Source organism: Pogona vitticeps, chromosome 4 (assembly GCF_051106095.1).
Source record: "Pogona vitticeps strain Pit_001003342236 chromosome 4, PviZW2.1, whole genome shotgun sequence".
NCBI lineage: Eukaryota > Metazoa > Chordata > Lepidosauria > Squamata > Agamidae > Pogona > Pogona vitticeps.
In genome coordinates, this window is record NC_135786.1 from 186,537,019 (window position 1) to 186,564,057 (window position 27,039).

Consider the following 27,039-nt stretch of genomic DNA (forward strand, 5'->3'; position numbering starts at 1 on the left):
TAATACAGCGGTGCCTCACTTAGCGATGTTAATTCGTTCCGAAAAATCGCTGCTAAACGAAAACATCGCCAAGCGAAATAAAAAAGCCCATAGAAATGCATTAAAACACGATTAATGCGTTCCTATGGGCTTAAAACCACCTTTAAGCGAAGATCCTCCATAGCGCCGCCATTTCCGGTGCCTCTAAAGCGAGGAATCTGTCCCAGAAAACAATGGGTGGCCATTTTGTTTACCCAGTGGCCATTTTGAAACCGCTGATCAGCTGTGCGAAAATGGGGGCTTTGCGATGATCGCTTCCCTGCAATCATCGCAAAGCAAAAATATCTCAAAGGGACCATTGCAAAGCGATTGCTTTTGCAATCGTAAAAAATGCATCACAAAGCAATTTCATTGCTATACGGAGCAATTGCTATGCGAGGCACCACTGTATTGAAATCAATGGAATGTAGAAGTGCTAAATGCTGGCTGACCCATAAATCCAAAGGTGTTGTTCACAGGAAAGAAATAGTTAATAGACACAGAGACAAGTAATGGCAGATTTATTTTCTTCTGTAGCACAAAGCAAGGAACCGATCATCACAAAGCGAAAAAACCCCCATTTAGACCATCGTTTTGCAACTGCAAAAGCGATCACAAAAACGTCGTCGTGAAGCAGATTCGTCGTAATGCAGGGTAATTGTAAAGCAGGGCACCACTGTACAGCTATTTTTGCTGTTGGAGAAAACAACTCATGCGAAGAACAGTCAGAAGAATTGAAACTGAAAAGAATACCCTAAGAAATATATTTGTTGTTGTTATGTGCCTCCGACTCATGGCAACCTTACAAATGAGAAATCTCTGAAAAGTCCTGTTGTCATCTTCCTTCCTCAGCTCTTGCAAACCCAAACCTGTGGCTTCCTTTAGGGAGTCACAACTTTTTAACTTTTGCTAAACAGAATAATTTTGTACAAACAGGATTATTTTGCATAAACTGAGAAAAGTTGTACCAATTATCGTTGTCAGCAGTCCAGGAATTTTAATGAGAACAGCAGAACATTCCTTCCAAGAGTTCCTCTATAATATTGCTGGAAAAGGTCGAAGGCAGTAGGAAAAAAAGAAGACCAAACCATGAAACAGATTGACTCCATAAAGGAAGTCACAGGTTTTGAGTGTACAAAAGCTGAGCAGGAGTGTTGATGGCAGGACGGAGATTTCTCATTCATAAAGTCGCCATAAGTCAGAGGTGGCCTCACAGAATGTAACAACAAATAGCTTGTTGACGGGGGCTGAGAGTTGTAATCTGCACTATTCCTCCCCAGAGAAAGAGCAGCCAAGCTTATCCAGAACATGTACGGCTGATGGGGTTACTGTAAATTGGAATTTGACAGGGCATAATGAATTATTTAATGACATCTATTCCAGCTCTTTCTGGTTTCCTACCAAGTTACAGTGGTGCCTCGCATAGCGAGCACCCTGTTTAACGACGAATCTGCATAGCGATGCAGATTTTGCAATCGCAAAAGCGATTGCATTGCGATGTTTTAGGTGGCCGAAAATCACACTGCGATGTTTCAGAAACAGCTGATTGGCGGTTCCAAAATGGCCGCCGGATCAACAAAATGGCCGCCCGCAGCGTTTTCGTGCGGATTCCTCGCTTACCGAGGCGGCGAAAATGGCAGCCCTATGGAGGATTCCCACTTAGCGGTGAGTTTATCCCCCATAGGAACGCATTAAATGGAGTTTAATGTGTTCCTATGGGGGTTTTATTTCCGTGTAGCGACGTTTCCAGATATCCAGAACGGATTATCGTCGCTATCCGGGGCACCACTGTATATAAGTTCTTGTTGGTCTTGTCCTTGCACTTGAGACAAGGAATTGCAGCTTTCTTTTTCTAACTAGAGGATGACAAGGAATTTTCTGCTGCTCTCATTAAAATTCCTATTTTTTCCCCAGTTCGCTGTAAAAGAAGCCTGTTTGCACAAAATTCTTCAGTTTAGCAATAAAAATTAAAATAAATAAAATGCACAATCTGGGTAGTTGCATGAATTTCCAATAACCAGGATGATAGCTGTTTTTTTAAAAAAGTTATTAAAGCGGTGCCATGACATCAAGGAATTTAATAAGCATTGTTTCCATAAGTAATCAGTCAGGCATCATACTTCATTATCTTTCTTATTACCTATTAGCAGTTACAATGTACAATGTTTGAGGCAATCAAAGTCCGTATATGTTTTACAATAGATTTCTAACTTGTTTCCTCAGTGCAAAGTGTTCCTCGTTTGTATTCGCAAAGGCTTTCACGGCCGGGATCTAAGGGTTGTTGTGGGTTTCTCAGGCTCTTTGGCCATGTTCTGAAGGTTGTTCTTCCTAACGTTTCACCAGTCTCTGTGGCCGGCATCTTCAGAGGACAGCACTCTGTCCTCTCTACTCCTGATCAGAATTCCTCCTTGCATGGGAATACATGGTGTTAGGTGCCTATGGCTCCTTCATGTTGAAGTTGAATCTGTAGTTGCCCCAGCTAGCCTATCTGTTGCTGCCAGGTATGTACACCCTGATGCATGCTTTTAATATGTGTGCATGCTATGCACTGTCAATTTGATTTTAGCTTTGGGTGATCCTAGTGGGGATTACAAAATACATGAGATATTTAAGGAATAGTTTTCCCTCTGTCATCACAAGTGAGTTTCCATGGGCAAGGAGGAATTCAAGCCCATATCTCCCGAGTCCTAGTGTAGTCCTAGTGTAGTCCTAGTGTAGTGCAACCAACATGAACCTGACACAACTCCGGGAGGCAGTAGAAGACAGGAGGGCCTGGCGTGCTCTGGTCCATGGGGTCACGAAGAGTCGGACACGACTAAACGACTAAACACACAGTGTAGTGCTGTCTCCCAGACACTATGCTGGGCTTCACTATGTGAAGCGAGCCATTTTCGGAAAGGTAATACACAACCTGTGCACCTCTAAACGGGATGTCTTTTTTCCTTGTCAGAATTGTGCTCTGTGGGAGTTGGGAGTCAGAAGATGAGACTGAGCTCTCCTGCCACAGAGTGAGACAAGTTGAAAGCAGACTTTCCAACCTATGTTACTAACTTTAAAATGATACTGTAGGTAACTTCCAGCTGTGAGTGAAAAGGAGAGTATTCCTGTCAAGACTTTTATTTCCAAGACAGCCTACCATAATGAAGGTATTTTTCTTTGTTTGAGAAGAAATGTTCCAAGTACCTTGTCATTATTCCACCCCCCACGCTCTGAATTTTTTTAGAAGTTTATCAATTCCCTAAAAGTTGACAGGATTCTTGCAGGAGATAAATATTCTTGCATCTGTTGTGGGGGTGGAATAATACCCATATTTTTAATAATAAAATGTCTGGGCATTAAAGATGCAGAGCATAGTCATCCATCAGTAATTATACCTCAAAGAAAAGGGAATTATACCATTCTGTTTTTAAAGGTCAAGAAATATTCTCCAAAAGAACAAGACACATTTTCCTCCCAAGAATGCTAGAGATGTAAAGTCTTGTCTTCAAACAACCACATTTATCCTAATAGATGAGAATAATTTAGCATCCCAGCAGATCTTCTTTGCATATCTGATTAAAGCGCATTGGCCTCTTGTTAATTGCCTTTAGTTCAACAACATCAACACATACGCTCTTGGGGGAAAACAACAGTAATGGATCTTATATTTTGCTATTTGACTTACTGTCCCTTTAGGCTGTTCATTCTTTGAAAATGATTAGTTTTGTGGGGTAGTATGTATTGATATTTAAGAGTTCAGAGTGAAAACAAACAGGATTTAAAGTGGAAAGCTTTTTCTCAAGGCAGCTGGCTGGTCTGATGGTCATTGCAAATAGAATAAACAATTAACTGTATGGATTCTTGGATATCCAAACCACCTATTCTGCAGAGGATCCATTATTTTGTATGTGGGTAAATAAGAGAATCTAGAAATCCGGAAAACTGGCTAAGTATAAGAGATGGAGGTTGAGTTTTTTGCTTTTGTTTTTGCAAGAGAGAGTATTAGAAAAGTAAGAGCATTTCTACAAAACCAAGTACTAATCCTAAACATTTTCACTGATGCCAACTCTTAATCAGTAGAATCCTGATTTGTGCAATAAGCTCCATTTTTCATCTCCAAAAGAAGATATGCAACATTTATATCCTCGAGTAATTTGTCTCTTCTGAAATTCTTCCCACAGCTGACATTATCATACTTAATGTGATAATTAACTTGATTTGCTCGCATTTGTCTTGTGTCACCTTTTCATCTTCCATTCCCTCCTCTCATTACTTAAATATGTGTTGTAAGCACTTTGGTATGGAGACCTTTTCTCTTTGTGTAGGTTTTTGTTCATATTTTCCTGAAAATGTATGTATTTTAAACACTTGTGTGCTCTTAATCTAACAGACTCCAGAGTGATGAACAGGAAATATGTCATAGAACCCTAAAATAAATAACAAAAGCAATAACAGTGACAATATAGTGAGGCAGTTAGTCAAATACACAGCAGCAAGCTAGAGAACTTGTCAAATTTCCTAATTCTTTTGGAAAAAGAAGTCTTAAGAGGGCATCGGGAATAAAGTGATATATGCATCAGCCCAACTCTGTGGTGGCTATTCCATAATTGGTGCACCATGCAAAATGCCCTCTGTTGCATAGTGTACTTCCAGTAAGAAAGTCACATGGGAAACAAACTTCAGCAGAAGATCTTAAAACATAGGCAGGCTGGCTGCAGGAAGAGTAAATATATATATATATGTGTGTGTGTGTACGTATGTAAGTATATGTATATATATATGTATGTGTGTATATACAGTATAGATATAAATATACATATGCATACATATACATGTGTGTGTGTGTGTGTGTATGTATGTATGTATGTATGTATGTATGTATGTATGTATGTATGTATGTATGTATGTATGTATGTATGTATGTATGTATGTATGTATGTATGTATGTATGTATGTATGTAATGGTGCCTCAACTCACGAACTTAATCCATTCCAGATGATGGTCGTAACTCGAAATGGTCGTATGTTGTACATTGAAGCACTATTTCCCATAGGAATGCAGCAATTAATTCATTCCATCTGAAGAAAAAAGTCACCAAAAAAAGACACAAAACACTGCAAGACCCATCGGAAACACGATTAATCCGTTCCAGCCAAAGGGAGGGGAAGCAAACAAACTGTGCAAGGCCTTTCAGAAATGCCAAAAAGCAAGCAAACCATGTAAGACCCATCAGGAATGCAAAATAAAGCAAAGTAGAAAGCAAGCAAACCGTGCAAGACCCATCGGAAATGCAAAAAGAAAAAGAAAAAAAGCAAAACAGAAAGCAAACAACCCCCCAAGCCCCATCGGAAATGGGGATAAAACAACTCAAAAGCAAACAAACCCCCCAAGACCCATTGGAAATGGGGGGGACCGAAAAAGCAAACAAACCCCCCAAGACCCATTGGGAATGGGGGGAAAAACCCAAAAAGCAAGCAACCCCCCCCAAGACCCATCGGAAATGGGAAAAACCCCAAACAAATAAACCTCCCAAGACCCATCACAGCAAAGAAACATAATCCCATCACCCAGCCCAAAATCATGCCGCAAAACGCACCCAGAACAGTTTTTAAAAGCAGAAAGCAGCACCTTACCTTACCAGGCAGTCTGAAGCCTCCTCCGATCGCACTCATTCTAACCATTGGGGCAAAAGAGCTACAAAGAAGCAGCCTCTTCACCTACCAATGGTTAGCAATTTGAATTCCCTGCCTTTTTTCCCTGCCTTTTTTGGTTGTAACTCGAAGCTCCGGCTGCAAGTCAAAGCAAAATTTTGCGGCTGGAGCTGGTCGTAACTATTTCTAAGTCCAGAAGTGAGAGGGAAGTTACACAAAGTAACTTCCATATGATATATGAATGTCCCCAAATCCATCCATATATTTATCTGCAGTTGAACATATTATGGACAATATACTTCACCATGAGACTGCAGATTTTCTGAAGGTAAACTTTGTCATCATAAGTGGTCTTCAGTTCTGAAGACTATTTACACTGGTAAATGCTTCTCTTGGGATGTAGATGTGTGCTTATATGTTATACCACCCAATGTCTACAATATCTCTTTTTAAAGCTAAAGCATACATTACGTTACTGCACTTGCATGTCTTTCTTTCCAGTAGATGTCAGTAGAACTTCATGAATTTTAAAACTTACACTGCTTTGTTGGCTGATGCAGACTTCAGCTTGAAAGTTAATTTATTTTTCACAGTCTGTGCAGGCGATCTAAATATGAAATCCAGCCATTGATATAAATGGTGCTCTGTCTTCCTAAGTGAATTCCATGGACGTTCTCCTTTTAGCACAGAAAACATTTTGTCCACTGTTGTTTTCCCTGGTTTCCCTCATTCACAATAGTTTATTAACTACTGCTTTGCTTTGCTTTGCTTTGCTTTCCTTTCCTTTCCTTTCCTTTCCTTCCTTCCTTTCCTTTCCTTTCCCTTCCTTCCTTCCTTCCTTCCGTCCTTCCTTCCGTCCTTCCGTCCTTCCTTCTGTCCTTCCTTCCGTCCTTCCTTCTCACTTCTAGACTTAGAAATAGAAGAAAACTGCCTGAGGTAGTATTTTCCTGTGCAATATGATTATAGCTGTTAGAATAGGAGTGAATGAACACAGTATTTCCTGTCCTAAGAACATCAGTACCTCCATATGAAATGGTGAGACGAAAAGATGATTTTCAGTTTTTTTTAAAAAAGCAGGCTATTAATATTCTTGTTACTCAAAAATACAAGACATAGTCTGTAACTGGTACATAACAGATACAAGTTTTAAACAAAACCTTAAATATGTAATGATGATGATTGCTGCTGCTATTGCCACCACTGTCACCACCATCACTACCATTAAGGTATGGAGCATACTATACCTTGCTTTACAGAAAATTGTGTCTTTTAGTAACATGCTTCTCCCACTGCAGGGGATTCATTCCTCCCCCCCCCCCCCCGCACCCAATATTCCATGAGTTTAAAAATACCACTCTTGGAGGCTCTGGGCACCATCAGCTTTGGGAGCTGCATGGCTTCCAGTCCTGCTCTAGAGGGCTCAGGATTGTCCAAAGTCACCAGCTACTATTACTACAGATGTTCACAGATGTTCAGAAAGCAATATAGGACCTCTTTCATGTCCTGGGCTGAGAAAACTGTCCAGTTCCTAGCACTTGAACAAGGATGGGGACCCTTTTTCTGTTAAGGGCCAACATAATTCAAATAGTAATTTTGATGACAGCAATTTTGCACACTAAGACTAAGACTAGACAAGGTTTACCAATATTTTGAAGTGGTTAATGCAGGAGGTAGATATGGGAGAGAATCCAGCGCTCTGTTTCACCTAAAATCTGTGTGTTCCCAGAAGGAACTGTGTTTTTGGTTTCCTGAGAACAAAATTCAAACAATAGAACAGAAAACGTATTGAATGAAAAAAGCTAGACAAAAATTATAGAATGTAGATATTTCACCAGAATATTAATCTTTGAAATATATAAATCTACCCCAGAAGACTGATGGGTGTGACTGATAAAGAAAAGGTTCTGCCATCTGCTATTATGTGGCTTAATACTCTGAATACATGAATAATTCAGCTGGGAAAGCCTCCCCCCCCCCCGTGATGCAGTGCCAAGAAGACTCTAAACTGTTAACATAACCATCATGATTTCTGTCTCAGTTGCTCTAGTAGCTGTGGCAGTAATGGGAAGTAAATCTGATTTCTCTCACTTAGCCGTTAACACCTGAGTAACTGTCAAATATCTTCTGCCAATATCTGAAGCACAAATGGTAACACAGATGCTTGATTTGGGGGCATAAATTAGCATATCATTACCACCAGGGGCAGGTTACACATGATTGTGGTTCACCAGCTGGAATGTGCCAGGCCCTTGGGAACTTTCAAATTCCACAGCAGATCGGTCAATTTCGCAGGTGAACGGGAACCGGAGAAACACACAACATAGCTAGTTAAATGAATTGGGATTCTGATGCCACTTATGCAAGATCTCACTCTAACTGGGAAAGACGGACCTAATTTTAACTCAGCTACTCATCACTATTAATTATAAGGGGAGGGGGGCAGCTGCCATTAAAGGTACCAGAAAGGCTGCAGTAGAAAAAGGCATTACTGGCAATCCTAATTTCCTAGCACTTGGGGTTTTTTCCCTTCCTCTCAGCCGTACATGTACTTCTAAGAGATTGTCTCTCCCCACTGGGAGGTTTCTTTCTACCTATACTATAGTTTCCCACAGCCCCTACTGAAAGCTAGAAGGCTTTCACAGTCTGTTACCCTCCAAATGGGAAAATGTCCCTGTGTGGCCCAGAATAGACACCAGCAATGGGCCTTACAAGAATGTCAAGCAAGTCTGATACCTGCAGGATACTAGAACTCAGAAAGATAACCTTTTTGGATTGTAGCTTCTAATCTCCCTGCCAGCCACGCAGAGTGAGAGTTTCTGAGAGGTGTAGTCCAAAAAAATTGCTGTTGAAGTAACTTCAATACTTAGTAATAGGTAGACAATATAAGTTATGTTTGTGGGAAATAGCTGTAATAGTCATGCTTCTAGAAATACTTCTCTCTGGCAATTATTTGCTGCATTCAGCAATTATTATTTTTTTCCTAGGAAAGGGGGAAACTATTTTTAATCGTTTTTGTTTTGTTGCTGCTAGGGTTCTAATTTTAATATTGTGCAGTGCTCAATCTGTGTTGTGCTCTTTGTTCTTTCATTTATTAATACTTTCAATTATCTCGCCATCTCTTTCAGTGTTACCTCGTTATTCACCAGGGCTGGTCCTACTGTTAGACAGAGTGAAATGCTGCCTTAAAGAGAAGCAGCAGCTCTCTTACAAATCCTTGTGGGCACAATGATCTATGAGAAGAGAGTCATATTAAACAATAGGTGGATTTTTCTGAAAGAGCTCTTCAACAGTCAGAGATGACCTTAGAAAATGCTTCCTTGGAGGTTTGTAAAAAGAGATTTGATGGGCAACTGTCAGGAATGTTTTAGCTGTGAACTTTCTTTAACAGTACAGCTAGACTGACCATACCAACTCTGGAACACCATGATTCTAATACTGTCAACAGCACATCACATTTTGGACCACATTTCCCTTCACAACAGCTAGATTGTTTTCAGTAATTCTCTTTTCAGTAATTATCTCTCTTTTCTATATCTGATAATATAGATATAGATAATAAAACATACATTATCGTTAAATCCCAAATGAACTGGGATCAGAATGCGTCACCATTTTTAGAGGACTAATGAAATGTCCTTCAGCTGGGCGATACTTCCAACAGGGAAGACCTGCTATGGGTGTGCATTATTCTAACCGCTAGATGTCAATGTTGTTCTGCAGTAGGTATCACTAGTGCCAACTAGGGGAATGTAGGAGTGTATTTCAGCATCCAACAGCAAATATAGAGATATCATCCTTTACAGGACACTTGTGAATTAAGCTGGAATGACATATTAAGTTATACAAACAGGACACATGTACAAAGCTGGGAGTGTCATGCTTTCTAAGTGGTGAGACACTACTCTAGGCTATTAATCTCGGCTCCTTCCGATTTAAGGGCAGGAATGGATTTCTTTCTTTTTTCTTTCTTTTTGCAATCCTCTCATTGCAGCTATATTTCACTATTTTGAAAGAATACAAAGGAACACACTATATGCAACTGATGAGAGAAAGTACTTAATATAAAATAACTACTGTTTGCAAAAGGGGTAGATGCATGAGTTTGTTTCAACAATTTGGGCGGGGAAAAACAATATCTGTGGAGGACAAAATATTGTGGCATATTGAAAAACAAAAGATAAAAAATAAAATTGTTTCCGCTTCCTCAGACAAGGAAAACTTGCACAGAAACAAATTTGTTAGTCTTTGGGGTGCTACACTATTTTGCCTTCCCAAATTGAAATTAACTTGACAGCATGTAATTATTATTACCATGCCTAGGTTCAAATCCCCTCTCAGCCATGGAAACTCACTGGAGGAACTGGTGAAGCCAAGCCCTATTAGGATTGCTGTAAGTCGGTTACAACTTGACGGCACATAACAACACCAAAATATATATAGTACTGTATAGCTAGGGTGGGGAAATGCTGTCTCTCTAAATGTTGCTGGTCTACATCTTCCATTACTCCTGACCATTAGCCTTGCAGGTTGGAACTGATGACAGCTGGTGTCCAGAAGCATGGGGGGGGGGGGCGGGGGAGAGAACGGACGGATTCCTGAGTCTTGATATGTAGGATGTGAAAGTGCCAAAACCAGCCTCACTATGCTTCCAAGGGTTTGAGCCTCAAATAACTGTGCTTCAAACTTTTGCCTTTAAATGGGAGTAGCCCTGGAGCTCCACTTCTGACAGGAAGATGTCTTTAACTGATTCTGGACTTATGATGAAGAGACATCAGGGGAGGGGGAGGGAAATCTGGAGAGGTAAGGTGGAAGAGAAAAGGAAAACAGAAACACACATGTGCACACAAAACGAAATTCTACACTTACAAACTGTTAGACCTTATGTGAAGATTTTCTTTGGGGGCAGGATTGGTACAATAATGTCCCTTTTTATCATCATCATCATCCTCATTTCATTGTGCTACCATGTTGTGGAGATCTGCAATGTTTGTACAGCAATTCACTATTACACTTCTAATTATATGATTCATGGGGAAAAACATTTGTTGTACCTTTAAAATTCCTTGTCAAATTTGGCTGCCACTGTAAAATGTACAATCTTACTTTTTATCAATCCTTTACATGCCTATAGTATAGGAAAATATACTACCTATAGGCATGTAAGGCATAGGAAAAAATAGAGCAGAAGTTCGTGGGGGCACTGAAGTTTCATTTTAGGAACATCTTGGAACAGCACTAGAGAAGGCGAGATGTAGAGAAAAATATGGAGAGCTGAAAGGAAAGAACTGAAATCAGGAAGAGATGGAAAAGTGGTGACTGCATGCTTAGAAGCTGACCAGAGCAACCAATAATTTTATACCCACAGAACTGGTGGAACACACTGGCTAATGAAAGAAAAGACGGTCAGCAGTATTGAAGACTAGCAATTTTGTCTTTCCTCCTTCCTTCTTCTTTTCAGCGACACCGCAGGACAAGACCTAAATATTTGACATATAATTGAAAAAATGGACAGGATCCTACACTGGGCCCACAGCCTTTTGTGCTAGTCAGCTTTGTACTGGGAGAAAAAGGTGTGACCACCTTTTCTAAACACCAGGTGGGTGGCAATGCCCACATATTGAAGGATCACTCTCCACCGGCTGAGGGTTGGCCTTTGAATATTGATATATTCCAGTTCTCATTGGGTCCAGCCAGCCTGGCCCACTGGTAGAGGTTGATGGGTTATTCAATATCTGGAGGACGATATGTTCTCCACCCCCAAATTAAGCTATGTTCTTCTCTCACATGAGAACAAGTGGGTGAAATCTATTCTTTTCAGATTATCAGACCAGTTATGACTTACCAGCATCCACATATTATACTGGTGATCAACTGAAAAAGAAAATGCGAGTTTGCCAGCACGGTTGATAGATATTTTTTTGGAGATGTTGCTTCAACTAACAAGTTTCTTTACTTACAGAATAAATAAATATAAAAATGTATAATTGGTGGGGATCTTGCCTTTGTTGTTGTTTAGTCATTAAGTCATGTCCAACTCTTCATGAGCCCATGGACTAGAGCACGCCAGGCCCTCCTGTCTTCCACTGCCTCCCAGAGTTGGGTCAAATTCATGTTGGTAGTCTTGATGACACTGTCCAGCCATCTCGTCCTCTGTTGTCCCCTTCTCCTCTTGCCTTCACTCTTTCCTAACATCAGGGTCTTTTCCAGGGAGTCTTCTCTTCTCATGAGATGGCCAAAGTATTGGAGCCTCAGCTTCAGGATCTGTCCTTCCAGTGAGCACTCAGGGTTGATTTCCTTCAAAATGGATAGGTTTGTTCTCCTTGCAATCCAGCGGTCCAGAGCACCACAATTCAAAACTATCAATTCTTCAGTGGTCAGCCTTCTTTATGGTCCAGCTCTCACTTCCATACATTGCTACTGGAAAAACCATAGCTTTGACTATTCGGACTATTGTTGGCAAGGTGATGTCTCTGCTTTTTAAGATGCTGTCGAAGTTTGTCATCGTTTTCCTCCCAAGAAGCAGGCGTCTTTTAATTTTGTGGCTGCTCTCACCATCTGCAGTGATCATGGAACCCAAGAAGGTAAAATCTGTCACTGCCTCCATATCTTCCCCTTCTATTTGCCAAGAGGTGATGGGACCAGTGGCCATGATCTTAGTTTTTTTTAATGTTGAGCTTCAGACCATTTTTTGCGCTCTCCTCTTTCACCTTCATTAAGAAGTTCTTTAATTCCTCCTCACTTTCTGCCATCAGAGTGGTATCATCTGCATATCTGAGGTTGTTGATATTTCTTCTGGCAATCTTAATTCCAGTTTGGGATTCGCGTGATATATTCTGCATATAACTTAAATGAGAAGAGAGACAATATACAGCCTTGTTGTATTCCTTTCCCAATTTTAAACCAATCCATTCTTCAATATCCAGGGATCTTGCTTACAATGCTCCTATTCACACTTAGCTAAATTAATCTTATGAGGATGGGTGAGATTTCCTTATGAGTTAATGTTTATGGGACTGTGCTGCCAGCTGTTTTTGTGCCACTTATAGATGCCATTCTGTAAGGACTGAAAATCAAAGTGCAATGCACAGTTCCAGAATGCAGTCCCATTAAAGGTGATGGTTTTTACCCTTGTTCTAAAAAAGAGGTGGTAAGCCAAGGACAGAAAACATGCTTTCTTCAGAGATTCTTGGACTCCAATTCTCATCCCACCAGGTACCATTGGGTGTGATGTCTGGAAGCACCTGGAGATATGTTGGAGTCATGAAATGAGAACATTGATGGGCTTTGTGATGATCACCAGACAATTAGGATAGCAAATGCAGTGGTGCCTCGTTAGTCAGTTACCCCGCATGACAGTTTTTCCACTAGACATTGACTTTTTGCGATCGCTATAGTGATTCGCAAAACAGTGATTCCTATGGGGGAATTTTGCTGGACAATGTTTGGTTCCTGCTTCGCAAACTGATTTTCGCTAGACGACGATTTTGACAGCTCCCTCCGCGCTCACAAAACAGGTGTTTTCGGGACCTAAGCTTCGCAAGACAGTGATTTAAACAACTGATCGGCGGTTCGCAAAGCGGCTTTCCTATGGCCGATCTTCGTAGACAACGACGATTCTTCCCCATTGGAATGCATTAAACAGGTTTCAATGCATTCCAATGGGGAAATGCTTTTCGCTAGACAATGATTTCGCTAAACAACGATTTCAGTGGAACGGATTATCATCGTCTAGTGAGGCACCACTACAGTCTCTTAGAGATAGAAGTTAAGGAAGTAAGCCACACACAGGGATGTCTGCCAGCAGTGCTCCTGTTGGGCGACTAGTAGAAGAGGCAGAACAACACCGAATGGGTTCCCAATGAATTCTGCCCTGCCCCCAGGAGGACTGTGCTTTTATTAACCTTACAAGCTCACAGATAGTGGACAGTATACAGATAGGTTACAGAGTTCAGATAGGACAATGGTTACATCATGCCATTATAATTGGCCTAAGGAAAGGCTCTATGCAAGCTCTCTAGCACCTATGAGAAAGAAGAAGTAAGTTGGGCAGTCATGCCCCTCATAAGCAGCTGTGACATTAGAGGGTTTGCCCTCTACTGTAGATGAAACCAACAGCTTAGCAACCGTGGGAATGGCATGCCCACAGAGATATTCTGGTTCATCATTCTTTCTCCCATCCCTATTACTATGGAAAAGTGAGACTCAGCATTAGCTTCACTTGTTCATGGATGCCATAGCAGATGCATTTACTGTATATTTCTACTTCCTGTCACCTCCAACACATGACATGCTTGTTGCAGCCCTCTGTAGGTGTTATCTAATCTGGTAATGTGAATATGCCTCGTCCTGCCCAATTCTACCTACTGCCCTCATAAGGTGCACTCATCACAAAGTAGTTGTGATGATAATCATGAACTCCTCAAAATGATTACAGGATATGAAATTAACGGTAGATTGTCCATTAAGTAGATAGTAAAATACTGTAAAGCTCAGTTCTTTAGGTATCTGGCTGTGGAGCCAGAAGCTGAGACTTTGATTCCCCCACTGTGCCTCCTACAAGTACAGCCAGCCTGTGTGGCCTTGGGCAAGCTGCACAGTCCCAGGATACCCCTAGAAGAAGGAAACGGTATGTCACTTCTGAGTATTCTCTACCTGGAAAACCCTGAAAAGGGTTGCTGTAAGTAAGAATCAACTTAATGGCACATGATGATGATGACATTAGAAATTATTTGTTAATAGTAGTACAGGTATAGATACTGTGCTACATAAAGGGAATTTGAAAAGTTAAGATGTATACATTACCTTGCTGATGTGTGAATATCTTGATAAATTATATTCCAGTGGTTTCACACTGAAATTCCTTTACTCAAGAATGACCACTTTAAAGTCAGTAACAGGCTATCCTGAGAGGTTGAAATCTTTTCTCATCTTTTTCTGAACCCTTGCGGTTCTGATGACAGATATGTGTATCTGTTTATTACTTTCTATAGACACTGATCTGATCATCCTTTGTGGGAATTGAAACAAGCACTGTAGCCAGGTGGAAGCATATAATCACTGTGGAAGATGAGTAGGTGGATGAAGTATAGAAATTGCTGTGACTGATATTATTAGATCCTGTGGCTGAGTAGGGCAGCGGAATGAGGACAGAGTTGGCATTTGGGCTTGTTGCTGGCCCTGGTCCTTGTTCCTGAATATTTCATAGGTTGCCTGTTGTTGCTGATGACTGGTTAGGTCAAGGCAGGGAAGGGAATACAGTGGTTCTCCTTATGTTCTGCGTGGCTATCCTCCCACCACCACTGATCAAAGGCTATGCTGGCTGGGGCTGAGGGGGAGTGGAACTCAGCATCTGAAGAGGTATGGTTTCCCACTGTAGAATGAGGGGGTTGTCCATAAGTAAGCTTATCCGAAAACGCTTCTAAAGAGGAAAGTATGGTTTCTCAGAATGAGTTATACTGTAGTCAGTAGCACCCCATTCCCTGAGCTTTTAAGGCCAAAACTTGAGATAAGAGATGGGTCTTCGTAAAGTTACAGGAAGTGGCCCTTGTGAAGTCACAGAGATGAGTTCTTGTGATATCACAGGCTCAATAAGGGCAGGATTTGGGAGGAGGCATGAGCTCTTTCTGGGGCCGCTGATTGTGGAAATTGGCAGGATGGGAATCTGAGTAAATGTGTTAAGAAGCTGGGTAAAATGCAGCTAACTAGGTGATATGACAACCCAGAGCCAGGTACAGGTGGCCAAATGGACCCAGCAGCTGCACCGGTTCCTGCTAGAGCTACATGACCTTACTCTGTGTGCACATGACATGAGGTGTTGGGAGTTTTCTGAGTCCCACTGCTGCTGAGGCTGGTAGAAGTCTCACCACCAGCCCACAAAATGTTGAGTTATTTTCCCACCACACCCGGCACTGGTGTTACTGTTGTCAGGACCTGTGCAAGAAGAAATCTTGGGTAGCCATTTATTCTCTGCTCCCTGCCATCCTTCAAAGGTACAATGAGTCCACTTGTATGTACCCACTAGCTCTCTTCCCACTCCCCTTGTCCCTGACTGTTAGATGCACCAACAAAGAACAAGCACAAAACACATCAAAACACTTTTGAGGTAAGCCCAGTGAGGCTGGGCACCAGTAGACAATGTTCAGGTTTGGATGCTCAGGCTTTAAAGCCACCTCACATGGAGAAATGTGACTTTCTTCTCCTCCAGTGCTGCCTGCCACAAGATTTGCCTCCCTCCCTGGAGATCTGGAGAAGCACAGCAGCTCTCTGGGACCTCTGCTAACACCCTGAGCCCTGAAAACTCTACGGATGATACACTGAAGTGGTTTTATCTGAGAGCTATCAGTTCAGGGTCTGTGTGATAGTAGAATATTTCTGTGTTCTAGAAATAACCCAGCAATTCTGTCAAAGGTAGAAAATGTTATTGGAAGCCTAGCAGAGTATTCACTTTAAAAGAACACCCAATATTTGCTTAGAAAAGCTCCTTCCAGAAACCTGAAATCTTTGTTACTTGTCTAGCCAGCAGCTCATGGATAAAGTATGTTTGCTTATCATCCTTTCTAAGGACATAAATGAGTACAAGATAAAATTAGTTCTGTGGACATTCCATGTCCATTTTCTTCCATTCTGTTCTTACCTCAATTAGACTTTTAAAAATAAAAATGCGTCCCCTTTCCACCATGGGGAGCCCTGCTGAGCTCAGAAGGATGTCACAGTATGTGCTGTTGCAATGCTATCATCTTTCCTGGATCAAATTGCTAATTATTTGGGGCAGACGCCTTTTCAGCAAAATGTTATTGGCTCTTCAAGAATATCCATGATTAAAATTCCTACCATTTGGAAATCTTAAATTTTCAGGGCAGTTCCCTCTTACTTACACAGACTCGCTTTTTATTCTCTGGAAAGTGTAATTATTTTAACGTTGTATATATATTTTGTTTAAAAGTCACTATTTCCAGAGGCCCTTATAAGACATCTCAGCCTTTGGTGTGTTAAAATGGCTGACTAGAAGAGACTAACATAACCTTAACACACCCCCTGTAATAATTCATTGAGAACGATGACACCTGAGACCTAATTTAAAAGTCCTGGATGAATACTGTTCTCACATTCAAGCCTCAAGGCTGCTGAAAACGTACCTGCAAAATCCTAAGAACTACAGTGAGCCTAATTGAATTGGACTTAAATGGACCGTCGAGGTGGCCGCACCGAACTCTGGGGAATTTATATTGTCTATACTGTATCAGAATCACAGCTTGAACTGAATAACTGGTTACATTCAATCATGTTACTGTAACTCATGCTTGAAGAAAAGGGGGAAACCTTTAGCTATCAGCAAGGCTGTATGGAAAACAATTTCAAATCACTTTAAACCCAGTTGGCAACTACTTTGCCAATTACAGAGCCCATTGGGAGAGGTGTGTGCTAGGGCCCAGGACTAAATGATTTATGTCAAGCGCCCCTGTCTCTGAGGCATATGTAGGAGCCTGCAGAGGAGGTGCTTGTGTGGCTAATTATTTCTCCTAAGAATACTTTAGCAAAGGTAATTTGTGCTTGCAGATGAGTCACGCACTGAAGAAAAAGACAAGGGGAAAACAGAGGCTGCCTTGCAATAATGTACCAGGAGATAAAAGGGAAATGAATAGAGCTGGCTGAAAAAATTCCAATCTAGTATGTAAAAAACCAAAGAGCAAATGCTGCGATTTGCACAGGAAAGGGGGAATTCAGGAATAATGTAAAAGGCATGTTAATGATAACATCTGAATTTGGAGTATAATTTAAAAATGCTGCTTTGAGGACTCTTTCCTAAACAGCATTCATACTGCAGCTATTACTGGCCAAAGTACATTTCTGGATTAAAGGAAAGAATTTCAGTGTATACTATTCTTTTTGGGAGTTTGCTATCTATTTTTGGAAAATTCTTCACAGGTTTTTTTTTTTTTGAAAGCACCATCTTAGAGGAATTTTAAACCTGTTTCTTTCTGGTTAACACCCAACTCAAATGTGTACATACAACTTCATTTAACTCCCTATTCTTAAAAGGACCTCTTTTAAAGATTCAGTTAATAAAATACTTTGTGTGTGTGTACTTTTTAAGTGTTCTGATTGCTTGAGCAACGTATTTTTAGAAATGATTACGACAACCTTATAAAATAGACTTGTACTGTTAAACCCACAATGAAGGTAACAAGGGTATGGTTGTAAGATAGTGCTTCTCCTAAGGTTCATTTAGGAACATTAGTCAAAGGAAAGGTGCATTTCCTCCTCATACAACATTTTCCCTTGAGGTATGCAGTTACTTCAGTGTCACAACAGAGGCGAGCTAATTTGTAAAATGCAGGCATGAAGCAAGCTAGTAGAAGTCTTTTACCTCTTAAGTGAGCTCCACTTCTAATGGTATGCTAACTGTATTCTCTAGCTTTTAAGCCTTTTTGTGTTCATGACAGAGCAACGATTTGTTGACCAGACACTTCTGGACATTGTTTATAAACTTTAGGTGAAAATGCAATTGTGCCTTTTCACTAACAGAGTGATATCTACCTGTGGAGGGCATTCCCACCCAGGGACCTTCCTATATCAGCTGTAGAGAGTTGTAATATGCAGAGAATAACCAGAGGAAGGATTGACTGGAAAAAGCCTGTACTTTTTCCAGATAAAGCTTTTAATCACTGCACCAGACAATAGTTTGATGATGGTGATGAAGATATAATAGGCATCCTTCAGTCTCGAGAGACTATGGTAAAGTGCTCTGAATAGAGGTCTTGGAACAGCATCTAGTGTGGCTGAGAAGGCCAATTTGAGAGTGCCAATCCCTTCCACACTGAAGACAAATACAGTCTGTCCCCTGTCCAGCTCCCTGATTTTGCTGCTTTCAGGACTGCCTCTTTGCCTCGACCTGCTGGACAAGTGTCTCTTCAAATTGGGAGAGGTCATGCTGCACCGCCTGCCTCCAGGCTGAATGCTCAGATGTTAATGTTTCCCATCTGTTGAGGTCCATTCCTAAGGCCTTCGGATCCTGTATGCATATATCCTTGTATCGCAGCTGTGGGTCTCTCTCTGGGGAGCTTTCCATGTACTAATTCTCCATACAGGAGATCTTTTGGAAACCGACCGCCAGCATTCTCACAACATGGCCGAGCCAGTGTAGCTGTTGCTGTTTCAGTAATGTATACATGCTAAGAATTCCAGCTCATTCTAGGACTACTCTATTTGGAACTTTGTCCTGCCAGGTGATACCAAAAATGGGTCGGAGACAACACATATGGAATGTGTTCAGCTTCCTCTCCTGTCGAGCACAAAGGGTCCAGGACACATTGCAGTACAGGAGTGTACTCAGGACACAGGCTCTATAGACCTGGATCTTGGTATATGCCATCAGCTTCTTATTAAGCTATAATCTCTTTGTGAGTCTTGAGAACATGGTAGCTGCTTTGCCAATGCCTTTATCCAGCTCGACATCTAGAGAGAGTGTGTCAGAGATTGTTGATCCAAGGTATACAAAGTCATGAACAACCTCCAGTTCTTGTGTGGAGATGGTAATAGAGGGAGGTGAGTCCACGCCCTGGCCCATGACTTGTGTTTTCTTCAGGCTGATTGTTAATTCAAAGTCTTGGCAGGCCTTACTAAAACGATTCATAAGTTGTTGGAGCTGTTCAGCAGAATGGGCAACAATAGCTGTATCATCGACGAAGAGGAAGTCCTGCATGCATTTCAGCTGGACTTCGGTCTTTGCTCTCAGTCTAGAGAGATTAAAGAGCTTTCCATCTGATCTAGTCCTGAGATAGACACCTTCTGTTGCAGTTTTTTTGCAGCATGACAGCAAAAAAGATCCCAAACAGGGTCGGCATGAGGACACAGCCCTGTTTCACTCCGCTTTGGATGTCAAAGGGATCTGATGTTGAGCCATCAAAAACTAGAGTGCCCTTCATTTCCTCATGAAAGGGCCTGATGGTGTTAAGGAGTTAAGGTAGATATACATGATTTGATTTCCTTCAGGGCTGAAGAGAATATTGTTGCCTACCACAGAACTACAGAATCTCAAAAGTGTTTGGACCCACATCTTTAAGAAAGGGAAACAATGAGGAACATCAGAAGTAGTGAACAAGGGGAGTATTACACTGCGTAGACATGTGGATTCCAAGTAGATTTTATGGAAAGCTGGGAGCACATTGGGGCTGTGAGTTCTCTTGAAGGAGCTTTCACTAAATATGTTCTGAAAGTTTGCACTCTCCCTGATAGTTCTGCATGCAGAAAGCAGAGAGCATTGTAACCAGTCTCCAGAATAGGCACTAACTAGGATTTTAGAAACACATGCCAGTGCACCTGATGCTTAAAAAAAACACCACAGTTATTGGAGGATGGCTGGGAAGAGGACATAGTATGGTAGAAAGCCAGTATCAGAATTTAGGCTCAAATCAGAAATGTTCTCAACAATCAAGGAAATTGAGAGCAGCGTTCTTTTTGGACTACAACTCCCAGAATTCCCAGGCCATGTTGGACTGGAAATTCTGGGACTTTTCCTAGTTCTCGGTGAGAGGTATGCTGCCTGCCAACCAATGAATTGTTGCTGGTTTCCTGTTTACCATCAATTCACATATTACTGAATTGACCCCAATAAGTGCATTTGTGTTGACCTTTGCCTGAATTATGAAGGAGATGGAGAATGCTTTGGATGAAATCCACATGCCTCAAATGAATGAAGCACTACACTTTTAACTGAGTCATGCCCTTCTTTATCTTTCTGAAAACAAGAGCTAAGGGGTCCATCACAAAAGAGAAGCGCTCTGGGACCCCACTTTGCCATTTTGAGTTCAAGCATTCCCGGGGCATGTGCAGAGCAAGAAATCTCCTTGTCATTGATTTCACCAGCCATATTGGTACAAATGCCAGATATGAGGAAAATGTATAGTACTTTGAAAAGAAAAGAAAAGACTAAAGTTCCCAGGCTGCTTGTGGGGTTCTAAAATTTGCAGTCAAAAAGGTAACTTACATCATCTCTTCAAAATGCAACCCCAAGCTTCATGTTTCAATTTATTTGTTTTGCTTGCAAATAAAATACAAGTTGGAAGTGTCTATTGTTCACATAAGCTAAAACCTCAAACCAAATCATTGTTTTAACTCAGAATTTCTCTTGCACAAAAGCCAAAAATGATTTGATACCACTTTGGCATTTAAAAAAACAACAACTAAAGATTTAGTAAAGCCGCTGCCAGCAATGTCATATCTGACCCTGAAAAATACAATTGCCGTTCTCCCACTTGGAGAATATTGAAAGTCAGATAAGCAGTAGGGGTTGAAAAGCACTTCAGGCAACCCCATTCAAAAGCCCAGGCATACCAAAAGCACATATTAAACCTCAAAGAAAGAGCAGAGAATCAGGCAATGTATAAACAGCAATTGTCACTACAGAGATGGTAGCAAAATAAAGAATAGTGCTGGAGAAAGCATAAAATAAATCACTTTGTAATACTATGTGCTGCATAAAGAGTTAAGCAGCATTTTCATTCTATAAGAAGCAGAAACAGCAGATAAGAGGAAATTGCATACAGCATTCTTGGAGATTGCATACGGTATGCTTGGATGTTTTAGCACCACACTGTACTGACAACCTACTAAGTGATATACATACTTGTATATAACCCTGAACAAACCACAAAATCACTTGCCTACAGCCAAGCCCTCAGATAGAATCATCTCTGCTCCGACTCATAAGAGACTCACAGATCTACAAGAAAGCCTGAAATCAATCAAGTGTGAATTCCTACATTGATTCCCATCGTTTGTCACCTGTGTTGGCAGTGCTATTGTTATTTTATAGACCAGTGATTCTGAACTTTGGGTAACCCAGGTGTTTTTTAATTCCAGCTCCCAGAAACCCCGGCCAGCACAGCTGGTGGTGAAGGCATCTGGGAACTGCAGCCCAAGAACATCTAGGTTACCCAAGGTTGGAAATCAGTATTATAGCCTGCTAGCCTTATTTCTTTTCTAATGAACCGCTGTCACTTTGGCCATTACCTGTGTCCTCATCTAGTCATGGGGCCATGTAAAATTTGACAGTCATATAGCCTCCTTCAAATGTCTGAGGAAGTGGACTTGATCCGTGAACGTTCCCATTCAAATAGCAGTTAGTCTTTAAGGTGCCATAAAATTTCTCTCCCTCACTCCTTCCCTCTCTCTGGTCTAGCATGTGTGCAGAGACTAACATGGCAACTTCTTTCAAAACTACAGTGTGCTTGGAGGGTGACATTGGTGTAGAACCACACAGGAGCTTGACTATTGCATGCCCAGCGGGTATACAGAGACAATACCTATTGTAACAATACCAATGTAACATCTGTGAAAGTCTATGAAAAAGTGGTGGTTTTCCGTGGTGCAACTCCCTCCCTCCCAAAGATTAAAAAGGAATCCACCTTTCCCCAACTGTTTTGAAATCTACAGATTCTAATCTCAGAATATTGCAGGACAGCAGTGGGCATGTTTTATTTTATGATCAATCAGGGCAATGATGGGTATGTCCCTTCATTCTATTGCAATCATATTTTCGCTTCAACATTTGCATTTGTATTTCTGATGTCAGTGCAGTTCAAAGAGAAGTGGGGGAGGAAAAGTGGTGAGTGGTTTAGAAGCAAGATGCAGGAAAATGCAGCAGAAAACATGCTAACAAGGAAAACAACGATCATAAGATTCAACAGAGTACGACAGCACTGTCTGGATTCTCTCCTTACAAACTAGAAACAAATACATTCTCTGTCAATGCATCATGTAGGTTAGGATGCAGTGTTCTGTTAGTTAAGCATGTTCCGTTGAGTTTAAGGGCTATGGAAGGAATGAGGACTGCTACTGATTGCACTGATTGAATAGTGGCAGTTGATTCTGCTCCAGAATAGCTGGGAGATTCTTTAAGTGGGTGGAAAACCTTTGGCCCACCAGATGTTGTAGACTATAACCACTATAATCCCTGACCATTGGCCTTGCTGGGAGGGGCAGATGAGTGTAATAGACTAAAGCAGCAGAAGCGTCAAAATTCTCCCTGCCTTCCTCCAGCCTGCTCTTACTGGTCAATTGGCTGCTTCTATGGGCTTCTAGTTGCCTGGTAAGCATGCTCTGGGTGCTGTGTTCTACTGGAAACATGCATTGTGCAGTGTTGGGTAGAGATGGCTCTGTTGTACAACAACTACTGTCAAGCCAAAAACTATCCAACAAATCCAGCCAAATAATCTTGATTTATGTTTCCAGGATGTCACCGTTTTCCTTCCTTCCTTCCTTCCTTCCTTCCTTCCTTCCTTCCTTCCTTCCTTCCTTCCTTCCTTCCTTCCTCTTGCATACATTTCCAAAAGGGCAGCCATGTTGCAGGGTTGGGAGAAGAATTTTGTGGCACTTTAAAGGGTAACCTGTTTTATCAGACATAATCTTTCATGGATGACAGAAGGAGGCTACAGTCCACAAGAGTTCCTGCTGAATAAAACCTGTTCGTCTTTATGGTGCCTGGAGATTCTTGGTTTTTTTTTCTCTTGAATGTTTCTCCTCCTAAGTTTTTCAGATTGGCCCCCTTGCTTGACGCAGCTTTGCTCATCACAAAGGCCAAGCAGACAGAAAACATTTGTGGGCTGCAAAGTGAACGTTACCTTTGACCTTGCATTATTCTTCTGTGGGATCATTTAAATTTTTTTTGTAACCTGATTTTTTTAATGGAATGTACTTTGCCTGGGGTGAAATGTATGGACATATATCAGATGTAGTTTCATTTTAGCTAGCCTTTAAATAGTAGGTTCATTAGCCTTCCTGTACATCTGGAAAATTTTAAAACCAGCATTCGAATCTCTCCCTGAGAGTCTTATAACTGTGACCTCTATGCAAAGGCACTAAAGTAGCACAAAAAGGGATCCACAAAAGATTTCATTGTCTTTAGCTGAAATGAACTGGTATTGATTTGATAATCCTGAAGGGCTGGCTGACTGTCCACTTACTTCTCCTGCCAGGATGGTCACTGTATCCTCCCCCTTATGCAGAGCAACACCATCTCCAGCACATTATTACTTCCTATGCAGAGTACTGGTATATGTATAACTGTATCCCATTCATTCTCATGATTCCAGCAGTTTTTGCAAGGCATCTACAATATTTGAATTCTTTTAAGGGTATGCTTCTGAACACAGGGTCTTCTACTACTTCCAGTCAAAAAGCATTGACTTTGTATATCTATCTATTCCACTGTTTCCTTCTTAAGAATTTTTGGAGGGAAGGAAACAAGATGGATGAAGTGGAAAAAACAGAGAAGTTTACACATGAAAGATGCAGAGTGATTCTAGATGGCAAATTCTGCACACCAACACTTATAAGGTGTTATAGAATTATTTTGCCTTTTTCACCTTACCAGTCTTTCTGTGGTAAGGGGGGGGGAGGTCAGAAAAAAGGTGGAAAACCAAGAATATAGAATGGCAGCAATATATGAAACGTTCATAAAATTCAGTGAATGAGACAGGTAATGCCATGAGACAGCTTTAACTGAAACTGCTTATCATCCATTGGAGTTTACATCCCCCCTCAAATTCTTCGAATAAGCCACAGAACAATAATAAACAAACAAAAAGACAGAACTATCAAAAATCAAAGGACAACAGACTCTAAGGGGATTGCTATAGTCCCTATTTTGAACAGATATCCACTCCCTTCTCCCCATCTCATCCCTGGATCTGCAGGCCTTCCATAATACTACCTGGTGTTGAGTTTAGTTTGTTTTTCCTCCTGTGGGACATTCCAATTCAGAATGGGTCAAGTGATCTCCCTATATTATGGCAGAAATGTTGAGTCATTTCGCACTGATTGGATCTCACAGTGCTGCCAGACATCATGGAAGGAGGGTCAATCGTGTGGGTCCTTCCCAATGTTTCTGTAACTCCCATAAAGTATACTAGGAGCTATAGCCTCAAAAGACAAAATTTCCAAACTCTGATCCTTTGCGGCTTATAACCCACTTCTTCAGATACAGGCAGGCCATTACACCAAATAAAACATGCCAGTGCCACATGTTTTTACTGAAATAGACTCAGTGTATGGTTAGACAGAGAGGCTGTTTCTGATTGGGTCAATTCAAAGTTCTCCATGGCAATTAAATCACTGTTGTAATTCACACAGCATGTTTTAATTAGCCTGGGTAATTTCTAGGACAACAGTCTATACTGCATCTGAAATTGCTATAGTTCTCACCAGGATTATAGTGCACCCACCCTCCTCTGTCATTAACACCTCTGTTTAAAATAACATTTTGCAGGTGATATAGCACTCACTTAGCTTTTTGGGATGGTGGTGGTGGTGGTTCTGCCATGTGTGATTGCCTATATTAGTCCAAAGAGGGAGAGGCAGGTGTTTCCTAGGTTGATGCTGCCTGTGGGCATTTTTTTTAAAAAAATGTTTTCCAGTGTTTTCCAATGATATAGTGCTGAACTAATATAACAACCTGTGATACTGCAGTGCTTTTCTGACATGACACTGTACTGCAAAAGAGTAATAAAATATAGAAGAGAGACAAAAGTAGCTCACATGAAGAGACAGTCCTGTTGTACTGGCATACACTTCAGAGTGTGGGTATGGCATGTCAGGTCAGTACAGTGGGAACATCCCTTTCAAGTGAGTGTCTCCTGTCTGTTCTCTGAATTCTTAATTTTTTCAATACAGTGCTGCATCAAATCTACACTGCAATTTTACAAGTCATTATATCAGTTCAGCACTATGTCACTTGGAAAACATTGGAAAACATTTTTAAATGCCCACAGGCCGCGTCACCCTCCCTAGGAAACACCCACCACTGCCTATGCCAGACACTTCCCAAAAAGCTATATGAGTGAAATCACTACAAACACACACACACACGCACACGCGCACACACACACACACACACACACACACACACACACACACACACACACACACACACACACACACACAGAGAGAGAGAGAGAGAGAGAGAGAGAGAGAGAGAGAGAGAGAGAGAGAGAGAGAGGCATGCAGGCACACAAATATGCATGCACACACATACAATACTAGCTTCTGCTGGCTGAATCAAAAAGCAATGCTCATGAAAAAAGACCAGATATACTTGCGATTAGCTGCACATTGTGTAATTGGTGAATACATAGAATTTAACTATGCCAAGTTTGGCACAAACCACAGAAAATAACTGCAATACAGTCACATCCCAACACAGCTTCTCTGCTGGAGTTCCTGTAGAGCAACTGGAGAAAGATTTTACAATGTGGCTTGAGGCAGGCATTCACTGATTATCTGGAGAAATCCTTGCTGATTTTTAGATATTCTATCAGACTGCTCTGTCACACACAGTGCCTAACCAGGACTGTTTAAAGAAAAACTGATCATGTTTACAAAGTGTATTATTTCGGCTGGAGCTTTAACATGGCTGAGTGCCTAGTGGGCTGTTTACAGCAGGCAAAGAACAGACCCTACAAATACTACTGCCTTTTAAAATGAAGTATAAACTCAAGATTAAGTGTCAATCAGACTAGATATTAGCTGAAATTCTGTGGGCCTACTTTAGTTATTACTAAAGTACTTTAGTTATTACTAAAGTCCTAAACAACAGGACTTCATTATGTAGAATAAGATATGTCACGCCTTCCTTCAACCTGCTGCCCTTCTGGTGTGTCAGTTTACTGCTGCCTGGGCACTATGGGAGTTCTAGACCAACGTATTCGAAAGCTATCAGGTTGAGAGAGGCCAGCATATACACAATTGGCCTTTCTACACAGAGACTGTCGCTTATGTAGGAACATTTGGGAGCCACTGGAGGCATGGAAGGACAGGGGTGTTCCTTCCTGCCATTTCCTTTCCCCAGAGCCTCTCCTATGGGTTTCCAGAGGCAGACAAACATGTTTTGAAAGAAAGGTGTGTGTGTGTGTGTGGAAACCTGGTTGTGGAGCATGTAGTATCTTTGGAGCAGGGAAGTGGCAGGTAAGGTAAGGGTGAAGCACTCCCGGTTACTTCTGAACTCCCGGTTGCCCCCTCAGATGGGGGGGGGGTTCTTTCTGTGTGAAAAGGACCCACAGGATAATGTTACACAGGCACCTGTGTGTGTAAGGCCTACTTTCTTTCTCCTCCATTGTTTTTTTAAAAAATCCTAATTCTGATCATGTCAGCTTTCATTTCTACCTAGAATTTTGACATCAAGAGAACATGACAACCCAACATACTATTGCCAGGGCAGCTGTCAGAGTCCGACTATCCAGATTTTTTTAAGGACAGTTATGCACACAGGCATCTCCATTCATCTTTCATGTCCCGAGCCATTCTTCTGAGGAAACACTTGTACAGAAAAGACACCACCCACAGGGAAATTCTTTGCAAGTTACACTGAAACTAATGGGAGTGAATGTAGTTCCT

At 41.3% G+C, this 27,039-nt stretch overlaps 1 protein-coding gene across 1 annotated transcript in view; it reads left to right on the forward strand.

Moving 5' to 3' along the window:
* The window catches only part of LOC144589116 (uncharacterized), a 231,996-nt gene that overhangs the window by 185,925 nt on the left and 19,032 nt on the right, over positions 1–27,039 (forward strand). The gene's annotated exons all lie outside the window — the stretch shown is intronic.